The sequence below is a fragment of the Lithobates pipiens genome, unplaced genomic scaffold (genome assembly GCF_037356315.1).
Source record: "Lithobates pipiens isolate NorthernLeopardFrog02 unplaced genomic scaffold, aLitPip1_a1.2 Scaffold_16, whole genome shotgun sequence".
Lineage (NCBI taxonomy): Eukaryota > Metazoa > Chordata > Amphibia > Anura > Ranidae > Lithobates > Lithobates pipiens.
The window spans coordinates 222,048,156-222,073,506 of NW_027507748.1; the positions used below are offsets into that span (position 1 = coordinate 222,048,156).

General features: G+C 45.5%; 1 protein-coding gene across 4 annotated transcripts in view; it reads right to left on the reverse strand.

Annotated features, from left to right (window-relative positions):
* Positions 1–24,395, reverse strand: part of DCAF6 (DDB1 and CUL4 associated factor 6) — a 208,167-nt gene extending 183,772 nt beyond the window's left edge. For 3 of the 4 annotated variants that reach the window (XM_077481106.1, XM_077481105.1, XM_077481103.1), the window contains exon 1: positions 24,237–24,395. The gene's annotated coding sequence lies outside the window, so the exon portion shown is untranslated. Of the gene's footprint in view, positions 1–9,405; positions 9,556–24,236 lie in introns of those variants that run through there. The other variant, XM_077481104.1, reaches the window with a different exon arrangement.
* Positions 24,396–25,351: the final 956 nt, after the last annotated feature.

A 25,351-nucleotide genomic window follows, 5' to 3' on the forward strand; every position in this document is an offset into this window, starting at 1 on the left:
GCTGAACCACGGCGCCACGCCCCCTCAGAGCGCCCGCGCGTCACCGTGAACTACGCCGTCGCCGCCCGGGAGCCGGCGCCGAAAACGGAGCCATGCCGCTGACCTGCAGCGGCCTCCGCCAGCAACAGAGCCCTCCCTGCGCTAACAAGCGGACACCGGGCACCCGACGCCGGCACTCCGAGGGTCCTTACTCCCGTGAGATGGCGGGACCAGGAGCTCCAGGAGTCCTCTCCCCGTGGAGATGCTGCTGGGGGTCAAAGAGAAACAACCTGCAACAAAAGGTAAGCCTTACTCCCCTGCAGAGAGTGTAGCTCTCCCTGGTTCAGGCACATGCTTCCTCCAAGGAGGAAACACAATAACTGAAGCCATGGAGGAGGAGGAGGTGTTTTTAAAGTGGGCATGTGTTTCCTGATTGCAAGGTGGAGCTACTCTCTCCGGGGTTGTCCTGAAAGGCGATTTGAGAAAGTTATAGCTTTAGTTAATAGTTTTTTTTTTAACTAGCAACGGCGGCAATCTGCGATTTTTAATTGGGACTGCGATATTGTGGCAGACAAATCTGACACTTTTGGGACCAGTGACACTTATACAGCGATCAGCGTTATAAAAAATGCACCGATTACTGTATAAATGACACTAGGGGGTGATCAAGGGGTTAACTGTTCCCTAGGTGTGTTCTGAGGGGTGGATGGGACTGACTAGGGAAGGAGACAGATTGATGTTCCTACTTAGTAGGAACACACGATCGGTCTCCTCTCCCAACACAGAACCGAGGTTTGTGCGTTAACACACAAACAGATCCCAGTTCTCACACTGTCATGAGCGATAACGGTTCCAGGGACACGCTGTGGGCGCGCCTCCTACAGCCTCTTAAAAAGAGCTGACATACAGCTACGATGGCTCGCCCTGGGGAGCCATCCTGCCACAGTAGAACTGCGGCGGCTCGTCGGGAACCGGTTAAAAATTTGCCAAAAGCTCCTCCCATCTAAGCTCAAGAAACCTTGGGACCCTTCCACACGGGGTGAACTCACCAGGAGTCCATCTGCTTAGCAGGGAATCTGATCACTGATCCCCGCTGAGCAGGCAGATGGTGGTCCATGTCTGCTCCACTTATGCAAAGTGGACACATACACAGCCTGCTCTATTCTACAAGCAGTCAGATGCAAAAAAAATCCCCATCCATCTGTTTTTAGCAGATAGGATCAGAGGTCGGCGGGTTTAAATAGACACAAGTATGTTTACACTCCATAGAGGACAATGGAAGGTCCAATCGGGTCCATCTGGGAAACTGACAGGACAATGGAGGGTCCAATCGGGTCCACCTGGGAAACTGACAGGCAGACCCAATCGGACCCCTCGTGTGAAAGGGGGCTTTAAGAATAAAGGGCAGTCCCCGTCTGTAAAAAATTTTTTTTTTGTTTGTTTACATTATCTGTTCCCCATGGGACAAAGTAGATTTAGTGCTTTGTCCCATCTTCCTGTAACTTTAGCTGCAAGGACAAGCTGTTGGACAGGGGCACCCCCTCTTGGCACACAGTTGTGACCTGATACTGCAGCTAGCAAAAAGACAGCAGCGTTGATAAGGGGAGCACCATGTCAGACAGCACAGACGGTGTTAAAGAGTACCTAGGAAGATCGGACAAAGTAAATACATGTAATTTGTCCCGTGGGGAACAGAGCGTATAAAAAAAAAGTGATAATTTTTCTTTAACCTGATCGCATTCATCAAGCTGGCAAAGTAGACCATTATTCCACAAAGTCAGATACTAACCTTTGCTTGTGAATGTGCTGGATAACAAAATTAAAGGAGAAGTTCACCTTTCATAACATGTTAAACCAGTATTTAGGGTGTAACATGTTACGAACAGACCAGCTCCTGCACTGCCTGCTTTGACAGCCCACCCGGCTGCGTCACTCATACACAATGTTCCATGAATGGAAAGCTACAAGGTCTGGCAGCAAATGAGGCCATCGGCTTGTAGTTTTCTATGCACTGCAACGGCACTGTGGTAGTTCATTCTCACAATCTGACAGACAGAATCTGCTTGCCTGTACGGGCACACAGATACACTGACAGATCTGAAGGAGACCTGCATGACACCAGCAATTTTCCTGGCAAAAAAATGTGCATGTATTTTTTGTTAAAACGTGAACGTATCCTTTAAAGCTCTGAAACTTTTAGATATTCTGTTGGTCCCAGTCATGATTAACCAAAGATTTCTTCTGCACAGAGGTACTTGATTCATTTCAGTTTATTGCTGCACAAGCCATGTGGGTGGCAGAGGATGTTAGTACTGGCTGTCATCGGGAGGTTCAAATTAGCACAACCTGCCAAGTGGTTTTATATCCTATAGTTGTATGTGTTCATATAGTTTTTTTTTTTGTTTTTTACAAACTATACAGCAAAATCTACAGCCTTCTCACCAAACTTACAAAGCGCATACTTTATGAGAAAAGGGAGTGCACTGTATTTCATTTTACAGGACCCACAGTGGTAAGGCTGTTGTAAGTTAACAGCCCACAACCAGGAAGATAAAAGGCCATAGCTTGTGTTATGAAAAGCAACAGGGTTAGGGAGACAATGAAAAACACACATGCATTCTTACACAGCCAAGCTGAATAAGGAGACCATAGCATGAGATCTCACAATACCCATGCATGGTACAAAACCACATGGCTTGTAGAATGATGGGAATTTCCATAATGCAAAATTTACATGGAAAACAAGTTCAATGCATGCAGCGTCTCTGAACCCATAGCCTAGTGGGATGGTGAGGCTATTTCATGCAGTCTTATAGAGCCCGTACCATAGCAGGATGACTAAATCATAGACATAGAACACAGTCTATGGACACTGCATTGGACTGGCCTGACCACACTGGGTTTTTTTTTTTTTTTAAAGCCCTGTGTGCAAAAGCCCTTGCTGCCTGGCCATGTGCATTTTTGACGAATATGACATTGACTAGTGTTTCTCAACTCCAGTCCTCAAGGTGCCCCAACAGGTCATGTTTTCAGGCTGTCCATTATTTTTCACAGCTGATTTGATCAGTTTCACTGCCTTAGAAATCACCACAGCCATTTCATCTGAGGGAAATCCTAAAAACATCACCTGTTGGGGAGCCTTGAGGACTGGAGTTGAGAAACACTGACCAAGACAAGTTACTAGCTCCGTTTAGAATTGTTGCCGACTTGCTGGTGAGTAATAATAGCCAGCAGGGTACAGACTACTAAACTTGTAAACACTCAATGGGTTTGCTTTACTAAAACTGGAGCACTCAGAATCTGGTGCAGCTGTGCATGGTAGCCAATCAGTTTATTCAATTAAGCTTTGCTAATAAAACCTGGAAGCTGATCGGTTTCTATGCAGAGCTGCACCAATTTTTTTTGCATTCTTCAGTTTTAGTAAATAGCCTCCAATGTTTGGTGTGTAAAGCTTTGTTAGTATCTCTTAACCTCTTGCCACCCATGAAACATATGTGCAGAAGCAAACCGGGTACCCACCTGTCAAACACATGCATCCTTGGGAGGAGATTTTTGTGTCAAGGACCAGCTCCCAATTATGCGACAACCAATTACAGTGGTCACGTGATCAGGTAGACCTTCCTGCCCCCAGGTGCAATAACCCAGTTAAAGCGATGCCAGGGCAAAAAAAGTGTTAAAATATGTTTAACTTGTCCAAACCTGGTTTATTACTATTATTTTTTGGGTAATCAAAAATAAATCTAAATAACTATTTCTACTGATGATGGAGGTGGAAAAGATCATGGGGTAAATCTGCCTCTGGGTGGGATTTTTCCTGTGACCGTTGGGTCAGAAAGATTTCTCTTCGTTTCCTGTCAAAAACACTAGAAGAGCAAATCTCTTCAGGGAGGGGACCATTCTATGTTACACAGTTGTCACCAACTACATCCAGCTACGTCTTGAATTTCACAGTCATTTAACAAAATACAGTAAGGTATATACAGTGGATTAAAAAAAAAAATTCCACACACCCCTGTTAAAATGTCAGGTTTCTGCGATGTAAAAAAAAAAAAAAAAAATAATAAACACAAAATAATGAGACAAAAGATAAATCATTTCAGAACTTTTTCCACACTTAACCACTTCCCGACGTACGTCGGCAGAATGGCACGGGCAGGCATATTGGCGTACAGGTATGTCCAGTTTTAAATGCCGCCCTGCCATCGCGAGCGCGCTGCCGGCGGTGCGCTCGTGTGCCAGTCAGGACCCGCGTGAGTCCGGTCACGAGTCCTGCGGACTCGATCGTCACGGACATACGCGCGATCATCTCACGAGACGGCTGAACTAGGAGATGTCGTAGTAAACAGCATCTCCCCGTTCTGCCTAGCAACAAGCGACGCTGATCTCTGCTCCATGTGATTGGAGCAGAGATCAGTGTTCACTAAAACAAAGCCAAGCCCCCAACAGTTAGTAACACGCCCCTAGAAACACTTATCCCCTTCACTGCCAGTGTCATTTACACAGGAATCACTGTATTTGTATAGCAGTGATTGCTGTATAAATGACAATGGTCCCAAAAATGTGTCAAAAATGTCCGATGCGTCCGCCATAATTTTGCAGTCACAATAAAAATCGCTGATCGCCGCCATTACTAGAAAAAAAAAATTATTAATAAAAAATGCCATAAAACTATCCCCTATTTTGTAAACGCTATAAATTTTGTGCAAATCAATAATCGCTTATTGAGATTTTTTTTACCAAAAATATGTAGAAGAATACGTATCGGCCTAAACTGAGGGAAAACATTTTTTTTATATATTTTTGGGGGATATTTATTATAACAAAAAGTTAAAAATAATGCGTTATTTTCAAAATTGTCACTCTTTTTTTGTTTATAGAGTGCAAAAAATAAAAACCGCAGGGGTGATCAAATACCACCAAAAGAAAACTTTGTGGGGAAAAAAAAAAAAGGATGTCAATTTTGTTTGGGAGCCACATCGCACGACCGCGCAATTATCAGTTAAAGCGACGCAGTGCCGAATCGCAAAAAGTGGTCTGGTCTTAAGCCAGCAAAATGGTCCGGTCTGAGAGTGGTTACATTTTACCTATAAACTGTACAACTCGGTTGAAAATAAAAAAACAAAATCTTTTAGGTAGAGGGAAGCTAAAATAATATGGTTGCATAAGTGTGCACACCCTTAAATACTTTGTTGAAGCACCTTTTGATTTTATTACAGCACTCAGTCTTTTTGGGTATGAGTCTATTAGCATGGCACATCTTGACTTGACAATATTTGCCCACTCTTCTTTGCAAAGATTCCAAATCTGTCAGCTTGTTATGACATCTCCTGTGTACAGCCCTCTTCAGATCTCCCCACAGATTTTCAGGATTCAGGTCTGGGCTCTGGCTGGGCCATTGCAAAACTTTGATCTTCTTCTGGTGAAGCCATTCCTTTGATTTGGATGTATGCTTTGGGTCGTTGTCATGCTGAAAGATGAAGCTCCTCTTAATGTTCAGCTTTCTAGCAACAGCTTAAATGTTTTGTGCCAATATTGACTGGTATTTGGAACGGTTTATAAATTCCCTCTACCTTGACTAAGGCCCCTGTTCCAGCTGAAGAAAAGAAGCCCCAAAGCATTATTCTACCACCACAATGCTTCACAGATGGGATATGCTGTTCTTTTGGTGATGTGCAATGTTGTTGCGCCAAACCTATCTTTTGGAATTAAGGCCAAAAAGTTCAACCTTGGTTTTATCAGACCATAACACAATTTTCCCACATGCTTTTGAGAGACTTCAGATGTGTTTTTTGCAAAATTTAGCTGGACTTGGATGCTTTTCTTTGTGAGAAAAGGCTTCTGTCTTGCCACTCTACCCCAAAGCCCAGACATATGAAGAATACGGGAGATTGTTGTCACATGTAACACACAGCCAGTACCTAACCACTTACGGACCGCCCACCGTCGTTATACGTTGGCCATTTGAAGAGGGATACCATTATAGCAGCAGCTAGCTCCCATAACCCCCGGTATCCTCTTTTTCAGCGGGTGGTCCACTTTCAGATAAAAAGTGGTCTATGCGGCAGATTCGCCACGAGATCACTTTTACCGGCGGCAAGAGAGGGCCCTCCCCCTGCCGCACTACGGTGCCCTCCGCCGCTTACTGGAGCTGCCGGTGGCGATCACGTCTGTGGAATGGAGCTGAGTGAGGGGAAGATGGCCCACCCTTCTCCATACCATTACAGGGCGAAAGCATTTCACATTTTTTTTTTTATTGCATTTTAGTGTAAATATTACATTTCTTGTAATAGGAATAAAAGTGACAATTTTTTTAAATTTTTTTAAAAAGAACAGTGTAAAAATAAAAAAAGTAAAAAAATGTTAAAATTGTTTTTTTTAAACACGCCCCTTCCTGCTGAGCTTGCGTGCAGAAGCGAACGTATGCTTGAGTAGCATTCACATACAAAAACGGTGTTCAAACCACACATGTGAGGCATCGCCGCGATCAGTAGAGTAAGGGCAATAATTCTAACCCTAGACTTCCTTTGTAACTCAAAAACTGTAGAATGTTTTAAACGTTGCATATGGAGATTAAGGGTAAAATTTTGTCGCCATTCCACGAGCGGGCACAACATGTTGGGTATCAATTTACTTGGCGTAACAGCATCTTTCATAGTGTTAAAAAAATAATTGGGCTAACTTTACGTGTGTGTGTGTGTGTGTGTGTGTGTGTGTGTGTGTGTGTGTGTGTGTGTGTGTGTGTGTGTGTGTGTGTGTGTGTGTAGAAGTTCATTGAAAGTAAAAGAAAATCCCACATTATGGGTTGTCTCCAGAAAAGTAATAGAGGGTGAAATCTTACTATTGGGGGGGGAGACACGCGTTCTGGGGACCTGGGGTCTCCAAGGAATTCTTCATTTGCAGGGATTTCCTCTCACTTCCTGTTTGGCTATGGAACAGGAAGTAAAGGGAATTCTCCACAATGAGACACACATAGTAAAAAAAAAAAAAAATAATAATAATAATCTGACAGGGGTTATAACCCTACCTTTATCAATCCAAAAATAGAAAAAAAAATAAAGTAAGTTGTACCTGTGGTTCTGCCTTAACCTTGTAAAAAAGGTAAGATCATTTCTGAAACTAAGCAAAAGCAGTTCCAGCGTCTACATTCTAAATGTATTTGAAAGCCTCACTCTTCTCCCTCTTCTGATGCAATCCTGTAAGAGCTGCAGAAAGAACAATGCTCTGTGCAGGCACTGACCAATCAATCACACGGATCTGTTCCAGAAGTGCTGCAGAAAGAAGAGGGAGAAGATCAGGGATTTCAAATCCCAGGAGTGCTGTACCCAGCTGCATGAGCACTAATAGCTCATCCCACAGATGCAAGCACATTCCACAGTGTAATGAATCAGCTACTGCAGAGTGAATTGCTTTACAGAATAGAAACAATGTTGCAGAGAGGGTTTCATTTGCAACCTGGCAATGCTGTGTATCTATTATGTGCATTGCAGTGGACTGTGTTGTTCACATAGTCATGTTTGCAGCATTTTGCGTTGTGCCAAAATGTATCTGACATGTAGTGTTCAGTTGGCTTTACTGCTCCCCAAAGCCTTCATTTACCTCAATGTAAATGTGCTACAAACACACCATATGCATTAATCACTTAAGCCCCGGACCATTTTGATGGCCAAAGACCAGAGCACTTTTTGCAATTCGGCACTGCATCGCTTTAACTGACAATTGCGCAACGTGGCTCCCAAAGAAAATCGCAATTTTTTTCCCCACAAATAGAGCTTTATTTAGGTGGAATTTGATCACCCTTGCGACTTTTTTTTGCACTATAAAAAAAAAAAGAAGAAGAGCGACAATCTTGACAAAAAACCCATTATTTACATTTTGCTATAATAAATATCCCCCCCCAAAAAAAATAAAATAAAAAAATATATATAAAAAACTGTTTTTCCTCACTTTAGGCCGCTACATTTTCTTCTACATATTTTTGGTTAAAAAAAAATAATCGCAATAAGCGAGTATTGATTGGTATGTGCAAAAGTTATAGGGTTTACAAGACGGGATAGTTTTACGGCTTTTTGTCATTTTTTTTTATTTATTTTTTTACTAGTAATGGCGGCGATCAGCGATATTTATCGTGACTGCGGAATTATGGTGGACACATCGGCCATTTTTGGGACCATTGTCATGTATGCAGCAATCAGTGCTATACAAATGCACTGATGCCTGTGCAAATGACACTGGCACTGAAGGGGTTAACCACTAGGTGGCAGTGTAGGGGTTAAGTATGTGCTGGGGAGTGATTCTAACTGTGGGGGGGGGGGGGAAAACGTGGTTACGTGTGACACATCACTGATCTCTGCTCCCGATCACAGGGAGCAGAGATCAGTGACAGTGTCACTAGGCAGAGCGGGAAGATGCTAGTTTACATTAGCATCTCCCCGTTCTTCCTCTCCATGAGGCGATCGTGGGTATCCCCGGACTTGATGTCCGCAGGACCCGCGACCTGACTCACGGAGGTTCCAGCCGGTGGTGTGCACGCGATGGCACAGCAGCAAATTTAAAGGGATGTACAGGTACACCCATTTGCTCAGCCGTGTCATCCTGCCGACATACATCGGCGTGCGCCGGGTGGGAACCGGTTTAGAAAGCATTACTAGCCAAAATGGTAGTACAAGAATCCATACAATAGAAAAATGGACACAGAAAAGTGTTATTCAAATGCAAACACATGTGTGTCAATAATGCACCCTAATGCAATAGGAAGGATAATGGGCTTCCCTTGTATTTAAAATTACAAAACACGTCTAATGCCTAGTACACACAATGAGAAAAATCAGATGACAATACCACAAAAACCACTTACGAAGCGATCGTCCGATAATCGAATCTTTATTACAAAGATTTTGAGAGCCAATCACGACAGTTTATACAAAATTATCCGAAGGGACAAGCATGAAAATTTCTCACACGATAACAGAACGAATGATTTTCTTTAAACAATACAGTATTAATCTGTAAGAAATCAAGTGAACAAGACCACATATGCTCAGAAATGAAAGAATAAATTACAATACATAATTATATAATTGCGGGAAGTTGTATTCTGTCTTACAATAATTTTCATAACTCTAGTAACCTATTCGTTCTCAATGTGAGACTAGCATGCCAATAAAGTGGACCATCATTCGTCCGATATTCTCATTGTGTGCATGAGGCATTAGCGAGCCATTAACAGAAACCGTGCATCAATTATGCAGAGAAGTTCCCTCTCCGCAGTAGCCAATTCATTGCACTGTTGATGGCGAATACAGAACAATACAATACTCTGATATTTTTGTCATTTGCACTAACATCCAAGCTTTCAGGGTACATCATCTTCATGTTCCAAGCAGTACTAATACACAAAGTTTTTGCAGAATGTTCGACTGTGATTACCTCAAGCGTGGCGAGTATAGAAATCTCCATACACTTTATACACAGTGCAGAAATCGCCCTCATATTTCTTCTGGTAGAACATTTTTACCATATAGAGTTTGGCCATTTTCTCTACTGGTCCAATGTTCTTTAACTCCTCTACTTCTATTTTCCCTGAATCAAATGTCACATTCGTCCTGCGGAAGGCAACAAATGGAAATTGACATTTCTGTTTCAGTAGTATTTATTGAAAGTGTTTTACAAAGGTTAGAAAGGTAGACAGATGTACAAAAATAAGACCTCGCTTGAATCATCTGAGAGTAAACAAAGTGCAAAACCGCGATGCAAGTGTTAACTTGGAAATTACAATAGTAGACCATGGGAATCACATACAGACAGTTATAGGATCACCAGTGGGAATTTGCATTAATGTTACAAACTTTTCTTTTAGTATCTTTTAGTTATTTTAGCAAAGGAAAGAACTCCTGCGTGTAGATGAGGGAAGTTTTTTTTTTTTTAAATATTTTTTTTGTTTCATACCATACATGTTATAACAAGCCACATATTGTGGGCAACAACCGGCCACAAACTTACCAGTACAAAAAAAAAAAAAAACAGTACAACATAAAGGGTATCACAAACTCGTGATGTCTCTCCCCACACCCCCCCCACCCAACTTTTCACAGATACGTATATGAACATTCCTACCTCCAGCCGGAGGCAGTCTACCATAACACAAGGATACAGCTCTGCGACTTCCCACATGTAGCAGATATCCTACATTGAGTGGCGACGTTCTTTCTCCCCCCCCTCCCCCACCACTGACCCCCCGCCCGCTAGTGACATGGTTCAATTAAGGAGAGTTGCCCATCCCCAAATATGCAGTGCGCCAGTTCTTCGACCACTCACTAATTTCTAGCCCTTCAATCTCCTCTCCGAGTTACTATGCCTACCAAGGATCCTCGACTGTGTTCTAGTGAGATTAATCTGATGCTGTGTCCATGGAAGCAATCCACCCTCCCGAAACCTTCTCAAAATTTGTTCAAAGCCCCTCTGCTCAAGTATGTAACCTTGTAAAAAGGTACTGCCCTGTTGACCAATGTTTTCCAAGACTCCAAAGTCGGTGAGGTGACACAGAGCACAGAGGGTAAGAAGGGTCCGAATGGCCCTGGTAGTGGCCAGAGGCTCCATTAAGTGTAGAGGACACACCTCAATGGACACAGGGATAGAGATTGAAGTGACTGACCTTATACAGGAGGCAATGGCTTGTCAATAAGCTTTAGTTGATGGGCATTCCCAGAAAATATGCATAAAATTAGCTAAGGGTGCAGCGCACCTCCAGCACAGGGAGTGCTGGGTTCCAAACATCCTTGCCAGTCTAGCTGGGGTGAGGTAGATTATGTGTAGGAACTTGTAGCGGATCAATCTATCTCTGCTAGATACTAAATACCAGAATGCAGCCCCCCCACATATCGTCTCTGTCCAGTCCCGGAGCTATGGCCTCCCAAGCTCTCCTGCAAGGCCCCAGCAGGAGGGTTGTTTCATGGAATAAGTCTTTATATAAGCAGGAAACTTTTTTTTTGCAGGGATTCAATGCGGGTCATTAGTTCTAGGTCGCTGGGCTTAAGGTCAAGGGGCTCCCTACCAAAATTGTGAGCAAAAAGCATGCCCCAATTGAATTTACCTAAAGAAATGCGAGTTTGGTAAATCATATTTTAGTTTTAATTCATCAAATGACAATAAAGTACTGTTTGATACAATGTGGAGCAAGATTTTAATACCATATTTGGTCCATACCATTGGATCCGGGTAACTGAAGTGGGTTAAATTGGGTTTCCTCCACAGCGGGATATTAGGAGAAAGTCTGGTTGGGCTAGGCCCTCCCTGGCCATGACCCATGCCTTCATTACTGAGTACATGGAGGATGTCAGTGGGTTTAGGGCTTTAAGATCCCTGTATACCAAATGAGACAGCGCCTCGTAGGAGCCTACACAGGCTGCTTCCAGGGATACAGAGGCATAATCAGGAGGAGTAGTCCAGGCCTGAAACTTCTTGGTCATTATAACAAGAAGTGGGGAAATATTGCGATTGCTGAAGTCAGACACTGAGTTAGTAATTTGTAGTCCTAAGTATTTGATTCGGGACACCCATTGGAGGGGGATGGTGGGGTCAGCTTGTTCAGGGATAGGATGGGAGCGCAAGGGGGGTATTTTGGATTTAAACCAGTTGACCCTGAACTCTGATGTGAATCTGTCTAAGAGTGCCAACGCAGCCTGTAGAGAAGGTCTGGTGTCACTGACAAACAGAACCAAGTCGTCTGCAAGTGCTGTGGTTTTTAGTTAGGGTGAATAATTTAATGCCCTGGATTTGGGGGGGGGGACCCCAATGCAATATCCAAGGACTCCATTACCAATGCAAAAAGACCAGGGGAAAGGGGGCCCCCCTGTCTGGTGCCCCTGGACACTGGAAAAGTCTCAGGCACCCCCCCCCCCCCCCTTGACACGGAGGGCTGCTACCCAGCGCTCATACAGCAGCAAAATCCATTTGAGGAAGTTAGGGCCAAACCCCATGCATTACAGTATATGAGTCATATAGCCCCAGTCAATAGAATCAAAAAACACCAGTGCCCCCCCCCCCCCCCAGAGGATGACTTTGCCCCCAGTTGTGTATGGGTATATACTCTCTGTATGTTGATATCTATAGCATTTTTGGGCATACATCCTGTCTGGTTAGGCGATACTAAGTGGTGTATAATCATCAGTCTGTTGGAAAGCATTTTGGTGAGTATTTTTAAGTCCATGTTCAGCAGGGCTATGGGTCTGTATGAAGAACAGCGGAGCAGGTTTTTGTCAGGTTTGGGTAATAACACTACATGTGCCTCATAAAAGTTGGTAAATCACCTTGTTCAAAACAGTCCATGTAAAGTTGTAGAAGTCTGGGCAACAAGACATTAAGTACTGCTTGTACCACTCCGCTGGTAGCCCATCCGGTCCCGGCGATTTCCCATTAGAAAGAGGCAATAGCTATCACCAATTCTTTGTCCGTGAAGGGGGCCACATGACTGGCCACTGCCTCATCGGCCAACACCGGGATCTGGAGGGGGCCCAGCAGGTCAGTCAGTACCTGTTGGTCATATGGTGGGATAGCAGAATAAAGGTCCGTGTAGTATGCTACAAAAGTCTGCATGATGTCCTCCCTATCACTCACCATGTTACCCTCTGAGGAATAAACACAAGGTATAGCTGCATGTGTCTGTTTCTGCAGTCAGGTACGCCAACAGCTTTCCATTTTGGTCCCCTTTCTCAAATAGTTCCTCAGCCCTGTTTCTGCAATTACATTGAGTGAGGTTTTGGAAGTGTACTAATAGGGCCCTTCTAGCCATCTGCAATTCAGTTAGGGAGGATGTGGAGGGTGTCTCAGTATGTGCCTTGGCACACTGTTTCACGAGCCTGGAGTTAGATGAGGGAAGTTTAACCATTTAAAGACCAAACCTTTTCTGACATTTGTTGCTTACAAGTAAAAATCATTATTTCCTGCTAGAAAGTTATTTGGAGCACCCAAACATGAGGGGAAAAAAATAAAAATAAATAAAAACCACAAATCACAACACACTAAAAACAGTAAAGTTAGGCCAATTTTTTTGTATAATGTGAAAGAAGATGTTACTCCGTGAGAATCATGATCTTAATTCCAAGCAAAAAAAAATAAAAAAATTGCGATTCTCATTTTAGCCAGAATCGTGCAGCTCTAGTGCAAAGCTACCAAGACTTGACCGTCCACCTAAACTGACAGGCTGGGCAAGGAGAGCATTAATCAGAGAATCAGCCAAGAGGGTAACTCTGGAGGAGCTGCAGAGATCCACAGCTCAGGTGGGAGAATCTGTCCACAAGACAACTATTATGCCCCGTACGGGATTTTCCGTCAGAAAAAACTTGGATGGTTTTTCCGACGGAATTCTGCTCAAGCTTGACTTGCATACACATGGTCACACAAAAGTTCTCTGAACTTTTGACCATCAAGAATGCAGTGACGTACAACACTACGACGAGCTGAGAAAATTAAGTTCAATGATTCAGAGCATGCTTAAAATTGTTTCCGAGCATGCGTAGGAATTTTGCGCATTGGATTAGTACAGACGATCCGTTCGGAACTATTTCCGACCAAAAAAATTGAGAAACTGCTCTCAATCTTTTACTGACGGGAATTCCACCATCAAAAGTTTGATAGAGCATACACACGGTCGGAATTTACAACCAAAATCTCACATGAGTGGCAAAAGACTTGAGACTGGGGCGGAGGTTCACTTTCTAGCAGGACAACGACCCTAAACATACAGCCAGAGCTACAATGGAATAGTTTAGATCAAAGCATATTCATGTGTTAGAATGGCCCAGTCAAAGTCCAGACATAAATCCAATTTAGAATCTGTGGCAAGACTTGAAAATTGCTGTGCACAGATGCTCAACGTCCAATCTGATAGAGCTTTAGCTATTTTGCAAAGACGAATGTCACCCTCTAGATGTGGCAGAGATATTGTCAGAGGATCAACAGACTTCAAAGTCGGGGTAGACCAGCGCAGAGGCGCACACGGGTGCGCGATACGGTGGGTTTGCACATCACCTGATCACACTGGCAGGCCTATAAAAGGCAACCATTTGCTCTGTGTCTTTGCTGGTTTGTCTCCTTAGCTCACCTGTGTTCCTCTGCTTCCTGTTCCTGTTTACCACTTCCTGTTGTGACCCGGATTGCCTGAAGAATACTCTGATTCTCTCCTTACCTGACCCCTGGCTTAACGGACTTCCTGCTCTTAGCCTTGCTGACTCCCGCACTGATACCTGCGTTTGACCCTCAGCCTGCCCCTGGATTATCCTCTACATTCCGCCTTGCTGGCTCCTGGACTGATTACTGGTGTTTGACCCTCGGCCTGTTTCTGCACTTTTCTTACCCGTTTTACAGACTGGCTTGCTACTTACCTTCTGGCCCGGTCCATCCTGCACGAGCCCTCTTCCAGACCTTCACACAAGTCAGGTGTTAGAACCCCTGCCGGGTGTTCTCTTCAAGTATATCCCAAGGCCATCTGCACGGGCATCTCTTCCTTCAGAAGACTTCCTGCATACCAGTCACCTGCTGGCAACCCGTGCCCCTTCGCACCCTGTACCCGTTGTTCCACCCTCAGGGGTGCTGTGCACCCAGTTGCAAGGGAAGCCGCTCTCAGCACTTCGGCCCCTGGTGAGTACCTGACAGTACAAACCAGCCATGTCAGAGGCCGAGAGAGCTGTCTCACCTTTGGAGGCCTTTTGCCAGCAGGTTGCAGCCCTCACCCAGGCAGTGCAGCGACTCCGAGATGGCTACTTCCAGATTGAGGGCCGCCTTCAGCACTTGGCAATCTCACCCAGTCTAACGGATTCTTCACCGTCCACAGCCAGCAGCCCTTCCGCTTCGCAAGCCCAAGGCGGTGCTACACCTGTGGTAGTCATGACCCTTTCCGGAACCCAGGGTCCCTACTCCTGAGCGTTTTTCGGGCAGCCAGAAGAAGTTTAGGGCATTTAAGAATGCATGCCTCCTGTACTTGGCTTTGCAGCCCAGGACCTTCCATTCTGAATCGGTAAAGGTGGGTTTCATAATTTCCCTGCTATCCGATGAGCCAGAGTCCTGGGCCCACAACCTCCTAGAACAGAAGAGCCCCCTTCTTGATTCTGTAGAGACTTTTTTTGAAGCTATGTCACAAGTGTATGACAATCCCCAGCGCACCGCTACAGCCGAAGCCATCCTGCATTCCCTAACCTAGGGAAAGAGGCCAGTAGAGGACTACATTGTGGAGTTTCGGAAATGGTCTGGGGACACTAACTGGAATGAGGCTGCCCTTAAGTATCAGTTCCATCTGGGCCTGTCTGAGACCTTAAAAGACTAACTACCCAATAACATACATTTACATTTTTGGTTGTAACATGACAAAATGTGGAAAACGTCAAGGAGTATGAATACTTTTTTAAGGCACTGTATGTGCATATATACCATTCCCTTCATTCCTCCTGTGAAATTTCAAGCCTTAAATCCGTTTCCAGCATATAAAAGTCTGTTTACCTGCGTAAATAAAAAGTTTATAAAGCTTCAGTACACCACCCCTCTGGAGCATCCCTGTTGTCGAAGGCTGTGCGAGTTGTAACATCAGGCATAAGTCTGCAAACAGACCCAAGAAAATGTAATATTTGCTGTAAGCCTCAGAAGCCAGCGAAACTGGCATTCACACGGCAAAAAAGGAAGGAAAGTGGAGGCACCACCGGCATACAAAAATAAATAGTTTTTTGAAGTATCATTAAAACCAGGAACACGATATGCACACACTGCTCATGTGGCTTCAGCAGACCCATTTCACACACCTATGGTTGTGTTGTTTTGCCAGAAATAACTAAGCACAGGTGTGTGAAATGCATCCACTGAAGCCACATAAGCAGTGCGTGCATATTGTGTTCCTGATTTTAAATGAAACTTCAATAAACTACTATTTTTCTATGCCAGTGGTGCCGCACTTCCCTTTTTTGCTGTACATATCCTGGTTGTAGACTAAAGCTGGCCATACATCTATAGATTATCTGCAGATTTTCTATGGTTAGATGGAAAAAGTGGGAGATTCCTTCATCCACACAGTTTAGCGAACATGGAGAAATCTGTTGCACTTTTTCCATCTAACCATAGAAAATCTGCAGACAATCTATAGGTGTATGGGCCAGCTTAAGGCTGGCACCCGGCACCTCGTCACAGCAAGGAGAGATCTCAGATTATATCTGGAGCGGTGCAAACTTTGTGTTATACCTTGACAATTCACGCATTACAATTATTACATGTACAGTGGGGAAATTATTTAATCCACTGAAAATGTTGTATTTTTGCCCACTTACAAAGATATGAGGGTTCTATAATTGTTATCATAGGTGTATTTTAAATGGAAGACAAAAGAAATTCCACCAAAACTTCAGAAAAAACACATGATACAAATGTTATAAATTGATTTACAGTTCAGTGAGTAAAAGTATTTTACCCCTTACCAACCAACAATTCTGTCTGCCACAGACTGGCTACAGTATGCGTTCATGTGGTACACAGATAGTCCTGTCAATTTAAGAAGGCACTCCTAAAAACTCGTTATGTGTAAAAGATACAGTCCACAAAGCTCTCTTACATTCAAACCTCACCATCATGGGCAAGACCAAGGAACTGTCAAAGGACGCCAGGAACAAAATTGTAGACCTACACACAGCTGGAATGGGCTACAAGATCATCAGCAAGAAGCGGTCGGAGCAATTATTCACAAATAGAAGAAGAAATACATAATAACCATCAATTGCCCTCAGTCTGGAGCTTCATGCAAGATTTTGCCTCATGGGGCAAGGATGATCATGGAAAAGTGAGGGATCAGCCCAGAACTACATGGGGGAGTAGCCTGTGAATGATCTCAAGGCCCCAAACAAACCATTGGTAACATAATACACAGCCATGGATCGAAATCCTGCATCACCTCAAGAAGGCACATGTACAGGCCTGTCTGAAGTTTGCCAGTGAACATCTAAATCAGGAGTCTTCAAACTATGGCCCTCCAGTTGTTCAGGAACTACAATTCCCATCATGCCTAGTTATGTCTGTGAATGTCAGAGGTTTACAATGCCTCATGGGATGTGTAGTTTCGCAACAGCTGGAGGGCCGTAGTTTGAGGATCCCTGATCTAAATGATTCAGAGAAGGATTGGGAGAAAGTGCTGTGGTCAGATGAGACCAAAATAGAACTCTTTGGCATTAACTCAAATCGCCGTGGTTGGAGGAAGTAAAAATGCTGACTATGACCTGAAGAACACCATCCCTACAGTCAAGCACGGATGTGGAAACATTACGCTTTGGGGCTGTTTCTCTACTACAGGTACAGGTCCACTTTGCCGCATTGAGGGGCTAATAAACAAAGCCATGTATTGTAAAATCTTGGAAGAGAACCATCTTCCTTCAGCCAGAACACTGAAGATGGTTTATGGAAGGATCTTTCAGCTTGACAAGGAGTGAAGAAGCACATTAAAAAAGGTCATGTAGTGGCCTAGCCAGTCTCCAGACCTTAATCCTATAGAAAATTTTTGGAGGGAGCTGAAACTTCAAGTTGACAAGTGACAGTCAAGAAACCTTAACCTGATTGTAAAGGCAGAAGGTTTTTTTTTTATCTTAATGCATTCTATGTGCAGCAGTGCCCCTTATACTTACCAGAGTCCCTTCTTGATCTTGATCCAGCGATGTTGCAGGAGTGCTGCCCAGGACTCCCCTACTTAATGGCTGAGACAGCAGCGCAGTATCATTGGCTGTCAAAGTCAGTCAGCCAATGAGAAGGGAAAGGGGGCAGAGCCAGGCCACCGCTCCATGTCTGAATGAACACAGGGAGCTGCCGCTCAGCTCGGGTGCCCCATAGCAACCTGCTTGCTGTGGGGGCACTAAACAGGAGGGAGGGACTGGAGAGCCAAAGAGAAACCCGAGAAGGGGAGGATCTGGGCTGCCCTGTGCAAAACATCACACAGGGCAGGCAAGTATAACATGTTTGCTATTTAAAAAACAAAACGAGATTTACAATCTCTTTAACCACTTCCCACCCGGCCAATGCATATATACGGCCGGGTGGGAGCCGTCTACTCCTGATAGGCCGTTCAGGAACGTCCTTCAGGAGTAGCGGGATCGCGCGCGCGCTCGCGCAGCGGCGCGATCCCGATGTGCTCGTGTCACCCGGACACGGCACATCTCAGATCGGCAGGAGGGCTCTGTGATTGGCCCTCCTGATCACATGATGGCCGTGTCCAATCACGGCCGTCATGTGATGTAAACAAACAGCCGGTTGCTAGGCAATCGGCTCTCCTCTCCTCAGCGGTGACTTCCGTGTGAGGAGAGGAGAGCAGAACGCTGCAGCCGGCTGATGATCAGCGAGTATGGGCTGCTTTTTACAGCTTTTTACTCACTGATCATCAGTGTAGTGTAAACACACAACACACCACACAGTACAAACACAGTCCCCACATATGTCCCCAAAACACACATGTCTCCAAAACATACATGTCCCCAAATAATAAAAACACATGTGCCTAATAAAAACATGTCCCCCATATATGTCCCACTAAAATCACATGTCCCAATGATTATCTGCACACATATGTACGTGATCACCTGCACACATATGTAGATGATCATTTGCGTACATATGTCCGTGATCACACAAACCAATTATTATACACTTAACGGAATTTTTTTTACCAAAAACATGTAGCAGAATACATTTTGGCTTAAATTTATGACAAAATTTGATTTTATTGGATTTCTTTTCAAATAGAAAAAAGAAAATATTGTTTTTTTTCCAAATTTCCGCTATTTTTGCGCTTATATCGCAAAAAAAAAAAAAAAACGGAGTCGTGAATAAATAACACCAAAATAAAGCTCTATTTGTGCGAACAAAATGATAACAATTTCATTTGGGTACAGTGTAGCATGACCGCGCAATTGTCACTGAAAGCGCTAGAGCGCTGAAAGCTGAAAATTGGGCTGGGAAGGAAGGGGGTGAAAGTGCCCTGTATTGTAGTGGTTAAAGAGGAGGGCCAGTTTAAAAAAAAAAAAAAAAAAAGTCACCAGCTGCAAACACTGCAGCTGCTGACTTAATAAAATCACTTACCTGTCCAGGGCGCCCGCGATGTCGGCCGCCCGAGGCCGAGCCGTCCCTTGGCTCTCGGGTCCCGGCGCCGCCATTCCCTGTAAGGGAAACAGGCAGCGGAGCCTTACGGCTTCACTGCCCGTTTCCTACTGCGCATGCGCGAGTCCCGGAACTACTGCGCATGCGCGAGTCCCGCAGCGCTTTCTGAATGGGACGCGCTGTGTTCTGGAACACACAGTTCCCAGAACACAGCGCGACCCATTACCCAGAAGACGCCGCGACGAAGACAGAAGATCTCCGCGGAGGAGGAAGAGGAAGATTAGGATAAAGTGCCTAGCAACAGGCATTTCTGGTAAGTATAAAAAAAAAAATTCTCATTTTATTTTTTTTTTATTTTTTTGTCATTTTTAACATTTTTTGGTTTTCAGGGTGGCCCTCCACTTTAAGGATTTAGAGAAGATCTGTACAGAAGAGTGGACCAAATCCCCCCTACTGAGATGCGTGCAAACCTGGTAATCAACTAAAAGAAACATCTTACCTCTGTGCTTGCCAACAAGGGCTTCTCCATTAAGTACTAGGTCATGTCTTGCTTGGGGATCAAATACTTATTTTACTTACTGAACTGCAATCCAATTTATAGCATTTGTTTCATATGCTTTTTTTATGGATTTTTGGTTGATATTCTGTGTCCATCATTTAAAATGCACCTATGATAAAAATTATAGACCCTTCATTTCCTTGTAGTGGGAAAATTTACAAAATCTGCAGGGGATCAAATAATTATATCCCCCACTGTATTATTTGCGATTTCTGTGCAAAGGCTAACAACCATAGCGATTTTTTTTTTTATTATGTAAACCCAGTGTATTCAGGTGAATTATACTTAGTTTTTTTTCAGAATACATTGGGCCTTCATTTGGAGGTAAATTGTAATGGTTACTCCTGACTTAATGGAAAAATTATCCACGTGATTGAACGAGAGGTCAATTAGGTCAGCCAGGTTGAACATCTAGCAACCTTTGAATATAAAAGAGATTCCTTAATCTGAACTCTGACATTTTTTCTGGAAATCCAAATCATATTGCAATTTTGGCAAAATGCACCATGCGTGTTTGGGTGAAATTACTTTTTAAAACGGCACCTCAGATGTGTTGTGGCTTTGCTTGCGTAAATCGCAGCAAACCACATTGCGTAAAGCTTTATGACCAAAACACGCTCCAGCTTCGTTTTAAGGTGACAAGCTTCGTGTGATGCGGATTGCCATGCAATTTATTGTGTGACAATTGTGGCAAAATCGCACCATGTTTGAGGTGCCAATAAAAATGGCACCCAAATACGCGTAGTGCATTTTGCCACTATTGATGTGCGATTTGGAATTACGGCCAGAATAGAGACGATGCTGCCTGTGATACCAAATTGCCAGATGTGACCGGGCCTTACATGTGTATTCAAGCTTCAGGTGTTTTATTTTAGCCATGAAAAATCACTGGTAGGAGATAAGGGGGTAGAACGCTGCTGTTTGGCTGGAAAACATGACAAAAAATGCTCATGTTGTGTATTTTTCAAGTGTTACCATTGAAGTCTATGGGGCCTTTACTTTTAGTGTTCAGTTCCATTTTAAACACATTACTTACATCCCCCAGGAATGTCCAAGGAGGCCATAAAGGACCAATAGAGAAAATAACTTTCAAATCAATTAAATTTTCCTCCAAAATATCCAACAGGCTGGTCATCATGCCTGATCAGACTTAAAAGAGCAACTCCAGGAATTACCGGTAGGCAAAGAACAAACCCCCCACTGCAAGTATTAAATGCTCGAGTGTAGAGGTACAAGGTCACTTCCCTGGCACCAGCATTCTCCACACCTCTCTTATGCTCTGAATTATTATTAATAATAATAATAATAATAATAATAATAATAAATGATTTAATGGACGTGGAGTTTTTTTGTAATTAGCATGATATGATTTGGAACAATGGAGAGACCTCAGTAAAACAAAGCCAAAAAAAATCTAAATAAACTCGAGTTCCCCCCTTACATGACAGTCACTATCAATATCCACAATACATTACCAAAGTCCCCCTTACATGAGCCCCCCCCCCTTTTTACATAAGAGTCCCCATCAGAGACACCCCCCCCCCCCCCTTTTACACAAGTCTCCATCAAAGTTCCCCCCCCCCCCCGCTTTTTACACAAGAGTATCCATCAAAGTCCTCCCTCCCCTTTTTACACAAGAGTATTCATCAAAGTCCCCCTCCTTTTTACACAAGAGTATCCATCAAAGTCCTCCCCCCCCCTTTTTACACAAGAGTATCCATCAAAGTCCTCCCCCCCTTTTTACACAAGAGTATCCATCAAAGTCCCCCCCCCCTTTTTACACAAGAGTATCCATCAAAGTCCTCTCCCCCCCTTTTTACACAAGAGTATCCATCAAAGTCCTCCCCCCCCCCTTTTTACACAAGAGTATCCATCAAAGTCCTCCCCCCCCCCTTTTTACACAAGAGTATCCATCAAAGTCCTCCCCCCCCCCTTTTTACACAAGAGTAGCCATCAAAGTCCTCCCCCCCCCCCTTTTACACAAGAGTAGCCATCAAAGTCCTCCCCCCCGTTTTTACACAAGAGTAGCCATCAAAGTCCTCCCCCCCGTTTTTACACAAGAGTATCCATCAAAGTCCTCCCCCCCCCCGTTTTTACACAAGAGTATCCATCAAAGTCCTCCCCCCCCCCTTTTTACATAAGAGTATCCATCAAAGTCCTCCACCCTTTTTACACAAGAGTATCCATCAAAGTCCTCCACCCTTTTTGCACAAGAGTATCCATCAAAGTCCCCCCCTTTTTGCACAAGAGTATCCAGCAAAGTCCCCCCCTTTTTACACAAGAGTATCCAGCAAAGTCCCCCCCCCCTTTTTACACAAGAATATCCAAAGTCCCCCCCCCTTTTTACACAAGAGTATCCAAAGTCCCCACCCTTTTTACACAAGAGTATCCAAAGTCCCCACCCTTTTTACACAAGAGTATCCAAAGTCCCCCCCTTTACACAAGAGTCTCCATCAGAGTCCCCCCCCCCCTTATACACACATACATACGTCTCCATCAGAGTTCCCCCCACTTTTACACAAGAGTCTCTATCAGAGTCCCCCCCCTTACATGACAGTCCCCATCACAGTCCCTCTACTAACATGAGATTTGAGATTCTCCATCAAAGCCCCACCCTCCGTGAATGAGAGTCTTCATCACAGTCCTCCCCCTTACACAAGAGTCCCATCTATTACATGAGAGGCCCCAACAGAGCCCACCCCCGCTTATGTAACAGTTCCCATCAGAGTCCCACCTTTTATGTGAGAATCCCCATCAGGGACAACCCCCCCCCCCCCCCCCCCCCCATTATCATCAGAGTAGTCCCCCTTATATAAAAGTCTCCATCAGAGTCTTCTCCCCTTTACGTGACAGTTTTATCACAGTCCCCACTTGCAGTAAAGTCCTCAGAGTCCCCCAGTTACACAAGAGCCTCCATCACAGTTCCCCCACCTTACATGTTATTGTGCCCATTAAAGTCCTCCCTTTGACATTTTGCATCAGAATTCCCCCTCCCTCACGTGAGAGTCCTCATCAGAGCCCCCTCCCTGCCCCCTCCCTTTCCATTATATGAGAGTCCCCTCTTACATCAGACCAGATAAAATCTTGCAGTGGGCTGTATTTGGCCCGCTGGTCAAAGTGTGGAGACCCCCGATCTAAGGACAGCGTGAAGATCCCCGATCTAAGGACAGTGTGGAGACCCCCCCCCCCCCATCTTGGACAGCGTGGAGACCCCCCCCCCCCCCCATCTTGGACAGCGTGGAGACCCCCCCCCCCCATCTTGGACAGCGTGGAGACCCCCCCATCTTGGACAGCGTGGAGACCCCCCCCATCTTGGACAGCGTGGAGACCCCCCCCATCTTGGACAGCGTGGAGACCCCCCCCCCATCTTGGACAGCGTGGAGACCCCCCCCCCCCCATCTTGGACAGCGTGGAGACCCCCCCCCCCCATCTTGGACAGCGTGGAGACCCCCCCCCCCCATCTTGGACAGCGTGGAGACCCCCCCCCCCATCTTGGACAGCGTGGAGACCCCCCCCCCCCGATCTTGGACAGCGTGGAGACCCCCCCCGATCTTGGACAGCGTGGAGACCCCCCCCGATCTTGGACAGCGTGGAGACCCCCCCCCCATCTTGGACAGCGTGGAGACCCCCCCCCATCTTGGACAGCGTGGAGACCCCCCCCCCCATCTTGGACAGCGTGGAGACCCCCCCCCCCCATCTTGGACAGCGTGGAGACCCCCCCCCATCTTGGAAAGCGTGGAGACCCCCCCCCCATCTTGGACAGCGTGGAGACCCCCCCCCATCTTGGAAAGCGTGGAGACCCCCCCCCATCTTGGAAAGCGTGGAGACCCCCCCCCCCATCTTGGACAGCGTGGAGACCCCCCCCCCCATCTTGGACAGCGTGGAGACCCCCCCCCCCATCTTGGTCAGCGTGGAGACCCCCCCCCCCATCTTGGTCAGCGTGGAGACCCCCCCCCCATCTTGGTCAGCGTGGAGACCCCCCCCCCCATCTTGGTCAGCGTGGAGACCCCCCCCCCATCTTGGTCAGCGTGGAGACCCCCCCCCCATCTTGGTCAGCGTGGAGACCCCCCCCATCTTGGTCAGCGTGGAGACCCCCGATCTTGATTTAAAAGCCCCTGAGCAGTGATTTCTCCAGAACTGATACCCTCTGATTAAAGAGTCCAGATGGTATTTCCTCCGGCAGATCAGTGGCCTCTGTCCAGCTCCAAGGCTGCCCAAGTTCCAAGGAACCCTCCAATGTGACATGTGATGTCACCGATATCCCTGACAGCTGTAGGGACCAGATGCTCCAAAACAACAACAAAGCAGAAGATAAACAATCCAAGTGTCAGCAGTAGTTGGGAGTTGTGTGAAGTTGAGTGGTGCCCACCAAGCACCCCAAGTACCCCTAGCAGCTCACCCTCCGAGCACAGCTCCCGGCCGGCACTCAGCACCATGTCAGCCAGGGCTTTGCCAGGTGATTAGAGGCGGCAGCTGAGCACACAGCCAGAAATAGAAGCGTGCCCAGGATGGCCATGGAGGACTGACAATAGACGTCACAGCGCTCAGGACAATACACCCCGCTCCCCTCACATCCATACACCTCTCCTACCTCCACACTCGTCTCCTCCGTTCTACATGCAGCAAAGGTGCCCGTCTCTTCCCTCTCCGCCTCCCTTCTCTCTATGACAATTCTCCTCGCCCCTCCCCGCCTTCCAGCTTTCTCTTCCAAGCTCTATGTAACCTTAGCTCTGCTCTCTGCACGGTACGCGACGTCACAGTCACGTGGCTGCCGGTGGGCGGGGCCGCCTGTGGCATTGCTATGCAGAGCTATGGGACTAGGTACAGGAAGGGAGATTGTGGGAACATGAAGTTTTAGGTGAAGAAGATTCCATCGCCTTGTCATCAGCAGCTGTCATTGTGTGAATGGACGGACTTCTAGTGTTTGTGGATGTTTGGTCACATGCTAAAAATATTTATATGTAAGGCATGCCTAGGTCTACTTGCTTACCGGGCACTTAAACCCCCTTCCTACCCAGACCAGGCTGGATTTTTTATTTTTTTTGCCTAAGAAACAAAAAAATACAGAAAATAAAAACCTTTTCTTAATTTCTGTTATAAAATGTTGCAAGTAAATAATTTTTCTCCTTCACTGATGTGCACTGATGAGCAGCAATTGGCTGCACTGATGTGGCGGCACTGATGAGCAGTGATGTGCACTGATGAGGCTGCAGTGATGAGTGGGCACTGTTGAAGTAGCATTGGTGAGGCTGCACTAATGGGCACTGGTGAGGCTGCACTAATGGGCACTGATGAGGCTGCACTAATGGGTAATGGTGAGGCTGCATTAATGGGCACTGATGAGACTACACTGATGAGCAGTGATGTGCACTGATGAGGCGACACTGAGACTACACTGATGAGCAGTGATGTGCACTGATGAGGCTTCAGTGATGAGTGGGCACTGATGAAGCAGCACTGATGGGCACTGGTGAAGTTGCACCAAAGGGCACTGGTGAGGCTGCACTAATGGGCACTGATGAGGCAGAATTAATAGGCACTGGTGAGGCTGCACTAATGGGCACTGATGAGGCAGAATTAATAGGCACTGATGAGGCAGCACTAATGGGCACTGGTGAGGCTGCACTAATGAGTGCATTACCACTAAAAACATTTTTTTAAACGCACATGACAGTGTTATACTCACTAAGTAGTGATATGTCATAT